Source organism: Martes martes, assembly GCF_963455335.1.
Source record: "Martes martes genome assembly, chromosome: X".
Lineage (NCBI taxonomy): Eukaryota > Metazoa > Chordata > Mammalia > Carnivora > Mustelidae > Martes > Martes martes.
The window spans coordinates 69,348,944-69,363,539 of NC_137897.1; positions in this window are offsets into that span (position 1 = coordinate 69,348,944).

Sequence of the window (14,596 nt, forward strand, 5' to 3'; positions counted from 1 at the left end):
TGGCTGGTATAAAGCATGGAGGGCACTGTGCTGCTCCCGAAGAAAAGATAGACAAACAACCCAAGAGCAGAGAGCCTGGAAACAGCAATCTGAACACCTGGAGCACACAGACTGAAGATTATTTGCTCTTCCTGGAGCATGTCCCTGAGAGGCAGCATTCATGGGGATCACTCTCCAGAACAAATGCTGGCAACATGTTCTGCCACCCCTGAGCATAAATACAGAACCATAAGCAAGAAGCAGCAAAGAACCCACACTGTCTGCCTAACTTGTTATGCAAAGCACCACCATCCTACGTTCTGGTGAGAATGCCCTTCTCAGTGAATCTTGCCTTAGTCCCACCACAGAGGGCCCTACACACACAAAACCAGCACGAAACCCTGCCTATACCATGTCTTCCAACTAGAGAGTGATGCAGGTCCTCAGTTCTGGTTGGTGTCAGGCCTCATTTCACAAGCAGACTACAACACACCAAGTTAAAACTCACCACATTCAGACTAGGGACCAAACACTGTCCACAGCAGGCAAGGAGAGCTTTTGAAGACTATTGGCCTGAAGGACAGAGCAGCCAAAAAACACAACAGCAGAGCACATGCATTGTGAATTCAGTGAGTCTGTCAATCATAGTAACAATTGTATTATAAGAGTCCCCCAAAAAGAGTGAAAATGGGACAAAAATTTTGTTTTAGGAAATAATAGTGGAAAACTTCCTTAATCGTGGGAAGGAAAAGGATATCCAGACCCCAGAGGCACAGAGAATTCCCATTAACATCAAAAATAGCAGCCAACAGCAAGATATATTGTAAATATTTCTTTTCTTTCTTTCTTTTTCTTTTTATTTCCAAAATAAAGCAATAAAGAAAAAAGGCTTGAAAGCAGCAAGATAAAAGAAGTTGTTAAATTACACAGAAAGCCCCATAAGGCTAGCTGCATATTTCTCTACAGAGACTTGTCAAGCCAGAAAGGAGTAACATCATATATGCAAAGGGCCAAATGGGAAAAATCTATAGCCATGAATACTCTATCTAGCAAGACTATCATCGAAAATAGAGGGAGACAAAGAGTTTCCCAGACATACGGTACCTAAGGAGTTTGTGAGCACTAATCCAGCCCTGCAAGAAATATTAAGGGGGACTCTTGGACTGCACAGGAGAAGCCAAAAGTGAAAAAGACAGGAAAGGATCAGAGAAAAATCTCTAGTAACAAAGATAAGACATATAATAAAATGTCAATAAATATTTATCTATCAATAACTCTTTTGACTAAATGGACTACAAGGTCCAATCAAAAGACATAGGGTGTCAGAATGGGTTAAAAAAAAAAGGCCCATCTATATGCTGCCTATAAAAGACTCACTTTAGGGGTGCCTGGGTGGCTCAGGGGGTTAAAGCCTCTGCCTTCGGCTCAGGTCATGGTCCTGGGATCGGTCCTGGGATCGAGCCCCGCGTCGGGCTCTCTGCTCGGCGGGGAGCCTGCTTCCTTTCCTTTCTCTCTGCCTGCCTCTCTGCCTACTTATGATCTGTCTGTCAAATAAATAAAATCTTTAAAAAAAAAAAGACTCACTTTAGACCTAAAGACACCTGGAGTTTAAAAATAAGGGGATAGAGAATAATCATGTAAATGGATCCAAAAGAAAGCTAGAATAGCAATGCTTATATTGCACTAACTAGACTTTAAACAAAGCCTGTGACAAAAGACAAAGAAGAGCATTAATAATCATAAAGGAGATAATAAAACAGGAAGATTTAATAATTGGAAATATTTATACAAGCAACATGGGAGAATCCAAATATATAAAAAACAATAATAAACATAAAGGAACAAATTGATAAAAATACAATATTGTAGGGGACTTTAAAACCTCACTTATATCAGTGGACAGATCACTGAAACAGAAAACAAGGAAACAATGGCTTTGAATGACACATTGGACCAGATAGACTTAAGAGATATATTCAGAACACTCCACCCTAAAACAGCAGAATACACATTCTTTTCAAGTGCACATGGGACAATCTCCAGAATAGATCACACATTAGGTCACAAATCAGGTTTCAACAAATATAATAACATTGAAGTCATACTATAAAACTGGAAGCCAACCACAAGAAAAATTTGGAAAGATCACAAATACATGGAGGTTAAACAACATGCTATTAAAGAATGAATGGCTCAAGCAGGAAATCAAAGGAGAAATTTTTTTAAAAAACATGGAAACAAATGAAAATGAAAAAACAATGGTCTAAAACTTTGGGATGTGGCAAAAGGGGTCCTGAGAAGGAAGTATATAGCAATGCAGGCCTACCCCAAGAATCAAGAAAAACCTCAAATACATAACCTACCAATATATTTAAGGTACCTAGGGTACCTAAGGTACACTAATGCTAGCAGAATAAAAGGAAATAATAAAGATTAAAGCAGAAATAAATGATATAGAAAAGAAAAAAATGGACAGATCAATGAGACCAGGAGACATTTCTTTGAAAAAAACAAAACTGAAAAACTACTAACCAGACTTATCAAAAAGAAAAGAGAAAGAACCCAAGTAAATAAAATCATAAATGAAAGAGGAGAGACCATAACCAACACCACAGAAATACAAACAATTGTAATAGACTATTATGTGCAACTGTAGGCCAACAAATTAGGTAATATGGAAGAAATGAATAAATTCCTACAAACATTTAAACTACCATAATTGAAACAAGAAGAAATAGAAAATCTGAACAGACCTATAACCATCAAAGAAATTGAATCTGTAATAAAAAAATCTCCAAAAAAACAAGAGTCCAGGGCCAGATGGCTTCCCAGGAAAATTCTACCAAATGTTTAAAGAAGTAATACCTAGTCTTATGAAACTATTTGGAAAAAAAAAATAAAAAGGAAGGAAAATTTCCAAATTCATTCTATGAGGCCAGTATTGCCTTGATCCCAAAACCAGACAAAGACCTCACTAAAAGGAATTATAGACCAATATCCCTGATGAACATGTATGTAAAAATCCTCAACAAGATACAGATAATTGAATCCAACAGTACATTAAAAAGATTATTCACCACTACTAAGTGGGTTTTATTCCTGGGCTACAGAGGTGATTCAACATCCACATGATCTGATGATTGATTATCAATCATCACATTATCATCACAATATCAAATTGATTATCAATGTGATATACCACATTAATAAAAGAAAGGATAAGAAACATATGATCCTCTCAATAGATGCAGAAACATTTGACAAAATACAACATCCTTTCTTGATAAAAGCCCTCCATAATGTAGGGATAGAGGGACCATACCTCAACACCATAAAGGTCATATATGAAAACTCCACAGCTAATATCATCCTCAAGGGGTAAAAACTGATAGCTTTTCACCTAAAGTCAGGAACACGACAGAGATGTCCACTCTCACTACTGTTCAACACAGTACTAGAAGTCTTAGTCTCTACAATCAGGCAACAAAAAGAAATAAATGTATCCAAATCACCAAAGAAGAAGTCAATTTTTCACTCTTCATGGAGAACAGGATACTCTATGTAGAAAACCTGAATGATTCCACCAAAAAATTGCTAGAATTGATACAGGAATTCAGCAAAGTCACAGGGTATAAAATCAATGCACAGAAGTCTGTTGCATTTCTATATACTAACAATGAAGTAGCAGAAAAAAAAATCAATGGATCAATTCCATTTAGAATTACACCAAAAACTGTAAGATACATAGGAATAAACATAACCAGACATAAAAGATCTGTACTCTGAGAAGTATAGAACACTTATGAAATTGTAGACAACATAAAGAAATGGAAACACTCCATGCTCATGGATTGGCAGAATAAATATTGTTAAAATGTCTATACTACCCAAAGCAATCTACACATTTAATGAAATTCCTACCAAAATACCACCAGTATTTCTCACAGAGCTAGAACAAAGAATCCTAAAATTTATATGGAACCATTACAGATCCTGAATACCCAAATCAATCCTGAAAAAGAAAAGGAAAGCTGGAAGCATCACAATTCCAGACTTCAAGTTATACCACAATGCTCTAGCCATCAAGACAGCATGGTACTGGCACAAAAACAGACACATAGTTCAATGAAGCAGAGTAGAAAACTGAGATACAAATCCACAACTATATGGTCAGCTAATCTTTGACAAACCAGGAAAGAAAATATCCAAAGGAAAAATGTGTCTCTTCAACAAATGGTGTTGGGAAAACTGGATAGAAACATGTAGAGGAATGAAACCAGACCACTTTCTTACATCATACACAAAAATAAATTCAAAATAGATGACAGACCTAAATGTGAGACAGGAAACCATCAAAATCCTAGAGGAGAGAATAGGCAATATCCTTTTGGCCACTGGCCACAGCGCCTTGTTAGTAGATACATTTCATGAAAGGTAAACAAAGGCAAAAATAAACTATGGGGACTCATCAAAATAAAGTTTCTGTAGAGCAAAGGTAAAAACCAACAAAACTAAAAAGCAGGGGCGCCTGAGTGGCTCAGCAGGTTAAAGCCTCTGCCTTTGGCTCAGGTCATGATCTCAGGGTCCTGGGATGGAGACTGAGAATTGAGGTTATATTGTTGAAAGGGGTAATAATGAAAATTTGATTAATGTGGCATGTCAATTTAATAATTGAAAGAAAGTAATTTTGTTAAAATATAAAGAGATTGGGGAGCCTGGGTGGCTCAGTGGGTTAAGCCTCTACCTTCAGCTCAGGTCATGATCCCAGGGTACTGGGATTGAGCCCCGCATCGGGCTCTCTGCTCAGCAGGGAGCCTGCTTCCCCCTCTCTTTCTGCCTGCCTCTCTGCCTACTTGTGATCGCTGTCTGTCAAATAAATAAATAAAATCTTAAAAAAAAACCCTAAAAAGCAACCTATAGAATAGGAGAAGATGTTTGACATATTTAATAATGAAGATAAATGACATATTTGATAAAGTATTAATATCCAAAATCTATAAAGAACTTATGAAATTCAACACCCAAAAAACAAATAACCCAGTTAAGAAATGGGCAGAAGACATGAATAGACATGAATTTTTTCCAAAGAAAACATCCAGATGGCCAAAAGACACATGAAAAGATCATCAACATCACTCCACTCATATCTCAATATGAATGTGATATCTCAATATACCCTGAGAAATCACATCACCCTGTTAGAGTGACTAAAATTAACAACAAAGGAAACAACAGATATTGGTGAGGGTTCAGAGAAATGGGAAGCCTGCTACACTATTGGCAGGAATGCAAATTGGTACAGACTCTCTGGAGAACAGTATGGAGGTTCCTCAAAAAGTTAAAAATAAAATTACCCTATGACCCAGTAATTGCACTACTAGGTACTTACCCAAAGGATACAAAAATACTGATTCAAAGGAACACATGCACCCTGATGTTATAGCAGCATTATGAACCATAGCCAAAATATGGAAAGAGCCCAAAAGTCCATCAGTTGATGAACGGATAAAGAAGAGGTGGTTATTTATATAGAATGGAATTACTCGTGCTAAAAAATGAAATCTTGCCATTTGCAATGACATGAATGGAGCTAGGATGTATTATGCTAAGCAAAAGAAGTCAGTCAGAGAATGATAAATACCAAATGATTTCACTCACATGTGGAATTTTAGAAACAAAACAGATGAACATAGGGGAAGGGGGGAAAAAGAGAGGGAGTCAAACCATAAGAGACTCTTAACTTTAAAGAACAAACTGAGTACTGATGGTGGGTTGGTGGGCAGGGGACAGTGTAAATGTGTGGTGGGTATTAAGGAGGGCACTTGAGATGAGCACTGGGTCTTATATATACATGATTGATCACTAAATTCTCCTCATGAAAACAATATTGTAGTATATGTAAACCAACTAGAAGTCAACTAAAAATTTAGAGAAGAAAAAAAAATAAAAATAAATAAAATTAAAAGGAGGAACACTCCCTCTCCCCCTGCAAAAAATATCTAATATAACCAACAAAGTAACAGAGAAGGAAAGGAGGGGAGAAAGGAGAATGGAAGTAGGGAGGACAGGGAGAACAACAGTGATCCTATACAAAATATTTTTTTTTCAAAAAGAGCATCTATGAGTATAATTATACATGATAAAGTTATTTTAAATATTTTAATTCATATTTTATTTTGGCAGTAATCCACAGTACTTTCTCTACAACTTTTTGAAGAACTCAGTTTGTGAAGAAGTCTAGTAGGAATACTATTTTTAGGGCTTGACCTATATTTCCCAAGGGTAGTAAGCTATACTAACTTAAGAAATTTGGAACTATACTAATGTGAGAAATTCTGAACATAACAAATTCTGAAAATACTTTCAATATGACCATATCCTTTGTCATGCAGCTGCTAGTCTGGGAAGTGGAAATGACTTCTCTTCTGGGACCTATAGATCCCAGTGTAAATTGTTTAATTACATCAATCAACATAAATTTCATTTAAATATTTTATAAGTTTGTAAAATACATGCCATTTGAAAACGTTTGTTAAGGTCCATATTATTTTAAGATAGGCCACTCTATCTCACTGTTAGCTGCTTTTACATCACCCAGTTTGTCTCCTATATGGATCTTGTCACAAATTAGAGTTTTTTCCTTTATTCTTTACTTGTCTATAATATACCCTCCACTTAGAATGTGATAAATATTATGTATAGCAGGAACCAAGTCTGTCTTGTTCAAAATTCTATCCCCAATGCCCAACAGAGTCCCTGACATGTAAGGGATTCTCAATAAATGCATTGTATATAAGTAAATGGATGAACCATGATAGACCTTAAAATGTATCTTTATACCATCATATATCAAATGTCACAAAAATTTAATAACTTCTTAAAGCAGTTATGTGAAGAAAAATTAATGTCATGCTGGTGAAAGGGGAGAGTTAAAGCAAACACAAAATGTCTAGCACTCAATTTGAAACAGAGAGACCAGTTAACTTGATGAATAATGCACCTAAATATTCTAAGGGTCATTTCAATATTATTGAAGCTACAAATAGATAAATAATTAATCAAAAGAAATATCCCCTTATTATTAATTACTGTTTTTCAGTTTTAGTAGTAAATCTGTTTCAAGAATGTTTGAGCAGGGGTGCCTGGGTGGCTCAGTGGGTTAGGATCTCTGCCTTTGGCTCAGGTCATGATCTCAGGGTCCTGGGATCGAGCCCTGCATCCGGCTCTCTGCTCAGCAGGGAGCCTGCTTCCTCCTCTCTCTCTGCCTGTCTCTCTGCCTAGTTGTGATCTCTGTCTGTGAAATAAATAAGTAAAATCTTTAAAAACAATCTTAAAAAAAATAATGTTTGAGCAATATAAATATAATATAAGTAGTAGATTAATCACTTATAAAACCAACACAGAGGTCAAAGCACAAATGTAGTAAAATCAATTATATCTATAAAAACCAATCAAGGGATTCACAAAATAAAATAATGTAAAATATGACATCATATACATAAATGAATACATAAATATGGTGGGGAAGTAAAAACTACTGCTCTTAGAATGTGTTAAAACTTAAGTGACCATCAACTCAATAGAGTCAGCTATAGGGATAAGATGTTATATGTGAACCCAATGGTAACTGTGAGTCAAAAACCTGTAATAGATACACAAAAAATATGGAGAAAGGAATCCACACATATCACTAAAGAAAGCCATCAAAGCACAAGGGAAGAGAGCAAGAGAAGAAAGGAACAGAGAAGAACTAGAGAAACAATAATAAAGTAGGTAACAAAATGGCAAGAAGTGCATACCTATCAATAATTACTTCAAATGAAAATAATCTAAGTGATCCAATCAAAATATGTAGGGTGACTAATGGATAAAAAATGCAAGACCCATCTACATGCTGCCTATAAGAGATTCACTTCAGACCTAATGACACATGCAGATTAAAAGTGAGGAGATAGAAAAAACTTCTACCATACAGATGGAAGCAAAAAGAAAGCTGGAGTACCAATACTTATATCAGACATAATAGACTAAAATAAAGACTGTAATAAGAGACAAACAAAACAAAACCTTTCGTAATGATAAAGGGAAAAATCCAACAAGAGGACATAACAATTGTAAATATTTGTGCAGCAAACATGGGGCCACCTAAATACATAAATCACCTATTAACAGACATAAGAGGAAAAGAAAATGACAGTGAGGGGCACCTGGGTGGCTCAGTGGGTTAAGCCTCTGCCTTCAGCTCAGGTCATGATCTCGGGATCCTGGGATCGAGCCCCGCATCGGGCTCTCTGCTCAATGGGGAGCCTGTTTCCCTCTCTCTCTGCCTGCCTCTCTGCCTGTCAAATAAATAAATAAATAAAATCTTAAAAAAAAAAAAAAGAAAAGAAAATGACAGTGATACAATAGTAGGGAAATTTAACACCCCAGTTACATTAATGGATAGATCATCCAGACAACATTAACAAGGAAACAGTACTTTTGAATGATACATTGGGCCAGTTAGACTTAACAGATATATTAAGAATATTTCATCCAAAACAAACGGAGTGTACATCAATTTCAAGTACATATGGAACATTCTCCAAAATAGATCACGTTTTAGGTTGCAAAACAAACCTCAATAAACTTAAAAAAAGACTGAAGTCATATCATTCATCTTTTCCCAACCATGAAAGTATAAAACTAGAAATTAGTCATCAGAAAATATCTGGAAAGGATACAAATACACGGAGGCTAACTAACATGCCACTAAACAATTTGGTCAACCAAGATATAAAAAAAGTAAATTAAAAAATACATGGAGACACGGGGTGCCTGGGTGGCTCAGTGGCTTAAGTCTCTGCCTTCGGCTCAGGTCATGATCTCAGGGTCCTGGGTTGGAGCCCCACATCAGGCTTTCTGCTCAGCAGGGAGCCTGCTTCCTCCTCTGTCTCTGCCTGCCTCTCTGCCTACTTGTGATCTCTGTCTGTCAAATGAATAAATAAAATCTTTAAAAAAAATACATGGAGACAAATAAAAGTGAAACACAATGATTCAAAATCTTTGAGATACAGCAGATGCTGTTTTAAGGGGGACAATTTTAGCAATATAGACCTACCTCAAAAAACAAACAAACAAACAACAACAACAAAAAAAAAAACAAAAAACAAGAAAAATCTCAAATAACAGCCTAACTTACACCTAAAGAAGTTAGAAAGAAAAAGAACAAATGTCATTATACACTACATATAAACTGGGTGAAAAAACTAATGATGTACTATACATTGGTTAAATGAATTTAATTAAAAAAAGAACAAAGTCTAAAGCTAATAGAAGGAGGAAAGTAATAAAAATTAGAGCAGAAATAAAATAGAGATTAAAAAATAGAGACTAAAAATTGAAAAATAAAATAGAGACCAGAAAAGATCAATGAAACCAGAAGCTGGTTCTTTGAAAAGATCAACAAAATTGATCAAACTTTAGCCAGACTCATGAAAGGGAGAGTGGTCGTAGAATTCAAATAAATGAAATCAGAAATTAAGGAGAAGAAAAAACAACCAAAACCACAGAAATGCAAAGGATTATAAAATAATATTATGAAAAATTGTATGAGAACAAATTAGACAACCTTAAAGAAATGGACAAATTTAGAGAAACATAACCTTCAAAAATCGAATCAGGAAGAAAAAGAAAATTTGAACAGACCAATTACTAGCAATGGAATTGAGTCAGTAATCAAAAAACTCCCAACAAATAAAACTGCAGCATCACATGTCTTCACAAGTGAATTATACCAAACATTTAAAGAAGAGTTAATAACTGTTCTTATTTAAACTATTCCAAATAAAAAAAAATTGAAGAGGAAGAAAAGCTTCCAAATTTACTCTACCAGATGGTCATTACCCTTATACCAAAACCAGATAAGGACACAACAATAACAAGGGAAACAAACAAACAAACAAAAAACGAAAAAACTATAGGCCAATATTTCTAATGAGCATACATGAAAAAATCTTCAACAAAATTTTAATAAAACAAGTCAACAATACATACAAGAAAAATATCATTCACCATCGTCAAGTGAGATTTATTCCAGGGATGAAAATATTTGCAAATCGATAAACATGATATATCATATAAAATAGAGAAAAGATATAAAATATATGATCATCCCAATAGATGCAGAAAAAACATTAGACAAAGTGCAAATTTCATTCATTATAAAAAGCTTCAACAAAGTAAATTCAGAGAAACTTACCTTAACAAAATAAAGGTCTTATATCAAAAATTCACAACAAACATACTCAATCGTGAAAAATTGGGAATTTTTCCTCTAAGATCAGGAACAAGACAGATATGTCCACTCTCACCGCTTTTATTAAACATAGTACTGAGTCCTACCAACAGCAATCAAACAAGGGGAAAAAAAATGAAAGATACCCAAATTGGTAAGAAGAAGAAGAAGGAGGAGGAGGAAGAGGAGGAAGGGGAGGAGGGGGGAAGGAGGAGGAGGGGTAGGGGGAAGAGGAGAATTAGAATTAGTTGTTAAAATGTTACTATTTGTGGATGACATGATACTTATATAGAAAATCCTAAAGAATCCACAAAAAAACTACTATAAATGATAAATGAATTTGGGAAATTTGGAGGATACAAAGTTAATATATAGAAATTGGTTCCATTTCTATGCGCTAATAATGAAGTAGCAGAAAGAGAAATTAAGAAAGCAACTTCATTTACAACTTCTCCCGAACAATAAGATACCTAAGAATAAACGTAAGCAAGGAGGTAAAAGACCTGTACTTTATAATGTATGTATTACACCTGAACTTCCGTGTCAGAAAAGCAGAGAATTTTTCTCAATCATCTATTTATTTAAATGTTCGATTTTCCTGATCTTTGGAGAACTGTTTCCCATGTTTTACATTTCTGAACAGGTAGTCCAGAAGGAAGAAAAAAGTATAAGATATGATTGTCAATATGTGGAATATTTTATTTTGTTTTGACATTCTAAACCAGAGGTCTTTAATTATCTTCCCATTACATATCCCCTTCTAAATCCTTATATAAAACAACCCTGCTCCAGCAATCTGCCCACTGCCACACTCACACGACACACAAATGAGTCAATATGTATGCAAGTTCCATCAGTAAATGGGCTGACCATCAGTCTATAACTTTATTCTGCTTTGAAAAGAGGAGCCAGGTTTATAAGAATTCTCTCTTAATTTTATAAAATATAGTTGAAATAGTTAGAATAGCACTGACCCTACTCATATTTTCTTAAAGACTATAGAATAGTACTCAATTATAAAATCACCTGTGCCTGTTTTTTAATAGATATTTGTAAAATAATTCTCTATTCTAGCCATTAGCAATTGTTCTTCTATTTTTCCTTTGAATCAAATTTGGTAACTCTTATTTTGCTAGTAATTGGTCATTTCACCCAAATTTCCATGTTGTTGGTAAAATACAGCATGTTTGAAAGAAATCTGACCGTACATATAACCAAATAATAATACATATACCATTTAACTGTGTAATCCTCACTTCTGAAAATCTAGCTAATAGAAATAGGAACAATAATATATTGCAATGTGAATATACTGTATGTGAATAAGGATGTTTATGAAAGCATTATGCATCATGATAATAAAATAATTAAAAGCTTTTAATGCCCAATAAAATAAATGTTAAGTGTCATGTAAAGCATAGATGAATGGGTAGAGAGTTTCAGTTCAGCAAGATGAAAGAGTTCTGGAGATAGGTAGTGGTGTTGGTTGTACAACAATTTGAATATAGTTAGTGCCACTGAATTGTACACTTAAAATCATTAAGATGGTAAACTTTGTGTGTTTTAACCATAATTTAAAAAACAAAAATATAGCACAAAGTTCATGTTTAAAAAATATTTATTTCTTGTTATAAGTCAAGTAAAATGACTATAACTCAATGTTACAAATCAGAGTATGTGGGCTGGGTGTGTGTGTGTATGTGTGTGTGTGTGTATTTTCCTGTATGGGTATATGTTCAGTAAACAGACCCTAGTGAGAAGAAATAAATTTGCTTGAGACTATCTGCCAAGTGGGTGATACTCCTACTCTATTTTAATGCATCATAACAGGAAATACTTTGATTCTATATCATATATATTATATAAACTTTTAGATAGGTTAGATTGTGACTACACATCAATTGCATAAATTCACAAATAGTATTCTTTACATTTATTTTAAACTTAGATGATCTAACTGAAAGAACATCCTAAGGGGACACTTAATAAAACCTAAATATATATAAAGTTGTTACATTATGTTATATTATGTTTATTAATACTTAGATTTCTTCACAGTAGAATGCATGACATTTTTGCAGCAGTTCCTTTGTCTTTTAAATTTAACTTTTATTATTTTTATTGAAGTATAATTAACATATAATGTTATATTAGTTTCAAGCATATAACATATTGATTCAGTCACCTCCCTTTTGGCAACTTTCAGTTTGTTCTCTGTACAGTAGTGTTTGCTGCTTGTTCTATTTTGTTTTTAGATTGCACGTACAGGTGAAATCATATGTTATTTTTCTCTCTCTGATTTATTCCACTTATCAATATATCCTCAAAGTCCATTCATATTATTTCAAGTGGCAAGATCACATTCATTTTTATGACTAAGAAATATTCCTTGTGTATACATACCACAACTTCTTTATTCATTCATCTATTGATGGACACCTGGGTTCCTTCCATATCTTGGCTATTGTAAATAATGTTACAAAAAACATAAAGTGCATATATCTTTTGGAATTAGTGGTTTGGTTTTCTTTGGATAAATACCCAGGAGTGGAATTACTGGATCATATGATATTTCCATTTTTAATTTTTTGAGGAACCCCCATACTGTTTTTACATTAGCAGCATCAATTTACATTCCCATCAACAGTGCACAAGGGTTCCTTTTCCTCCATATTTTTGCCAACACTTGTTATTTCAATCCCCTATTTCCAGATACAATATAGAGCTATGATAATCTAAACAGTATGGTACTTGTACAAAAATAGACACATAGATCAACAGAACAGAATAGAAGTCTCATAAACAAATCCACACTTAAATACAGTCAAATAATCTTTGACAACGACAATAATATACAATGGGGAAAACATAGTCTCTTCAACAAATGTTTTTGTCGAAACAGGATAGCTATATGCAAAAAAATGAAACTGGGCCTCTTTCTTACACCAAACACAAAAATAAACTCAAAATGGATTAAAGACCTAAATGTGACATGTAAACCATAAAACTCCTAGAAGAAAATGTAAGCAGTAAATTCTTTGACATTGTCCTTAGCAACATTTTTCTATACATGTCTCCTCAGACAATTGAAACAAAAGCAAAAATAAGCTAATGGGTCTACACTAAAACAAAAAGCTTTTGAACAGCAAAGGAAAACATCAACAAAATAAAAGGGTAACCTACTGAATAGGAGAAGATATTTGAAAACGATATATCTGCTAAGGGGTTAATATCCAAAAAATATTAAAAAAAGCAACTCAACACCAAAAAAATATAAATAATACCATTAAAAATGGGCAGAAGTCCTGAATAGACATTTTTTTCCCAAAGAAGTCATACAGATAGCCAACAGGCACATGAAAAGATGCTCAACTTCACTAACCACTTGCAAAATGCAAATCTAAACCACAATGAGATATTACCTTACACTTTTCAAGATGGCTAGAATAAAAAAGATACGACTTTTTATTCAACAGAGATTCAGTCCACAATACATGTGAAAAAAGAAAATATATTAAACTAACACATTTGTCTAAATTTTCAACAAATCCCCTAGGGTTATAAATGTATGAATTATAGTTACTGCTTTCTATATATAAAATATAGTTCTGTAATTTAAAAAATACTGAAATTTTGGTTAAGTATTGAAGAATAAGACATTATGATTTATTAAAAATTTAGCATTAATTTTTTTAGTACTTTGCATTTTTTATTAAATAAAACACTCTAAAAAACTTTCTATTCAGGACATACAAATATGCCTCATTCTTTCTTTTTTTTCAAAATTTTATTTAAATTCTAGTTAGTTAACATACAGTGCAATACTAGTTTCAGGAGTAGAATTCAGTGATTCATCACTTAAATAAATACCCAGCGTTCATCATAACAAGTTCCCTTAATACCCATCATCCACTGAGCTCATCCCCCACCTACTTCCCTTCCTCAACCCTGAGTTTGTTCTCTATCTTTAAGTTTTCATGGTTTGTTAAACTCTGTTTTTCCCCTCTCCCATATATTCATCTGCTTTGTTTCTTAAATTCCATATATGAATGAAATAACATGGTATTTTTCTTTATCTGACTTATTTCATTTAGCATAATACATTCTAGCTCCATCCACATCATTGCAAATAGCAAAATTTCATTATTTTTGAGGGCTGAATGGTTAATTCTGTTCCATTGTAAACTCCTGAAAATTTCTAGTTTTGGCCACATTCTCACTTTGTAAGTATACTCTAATAAACACAAATTAATAATTCTTTGATAATGAATCTTATCAAGGTGCCTCCAGGATTGTCATTCAGAGCATAAGTACTCATAGCTCAGGACAAAATTTTTGTAA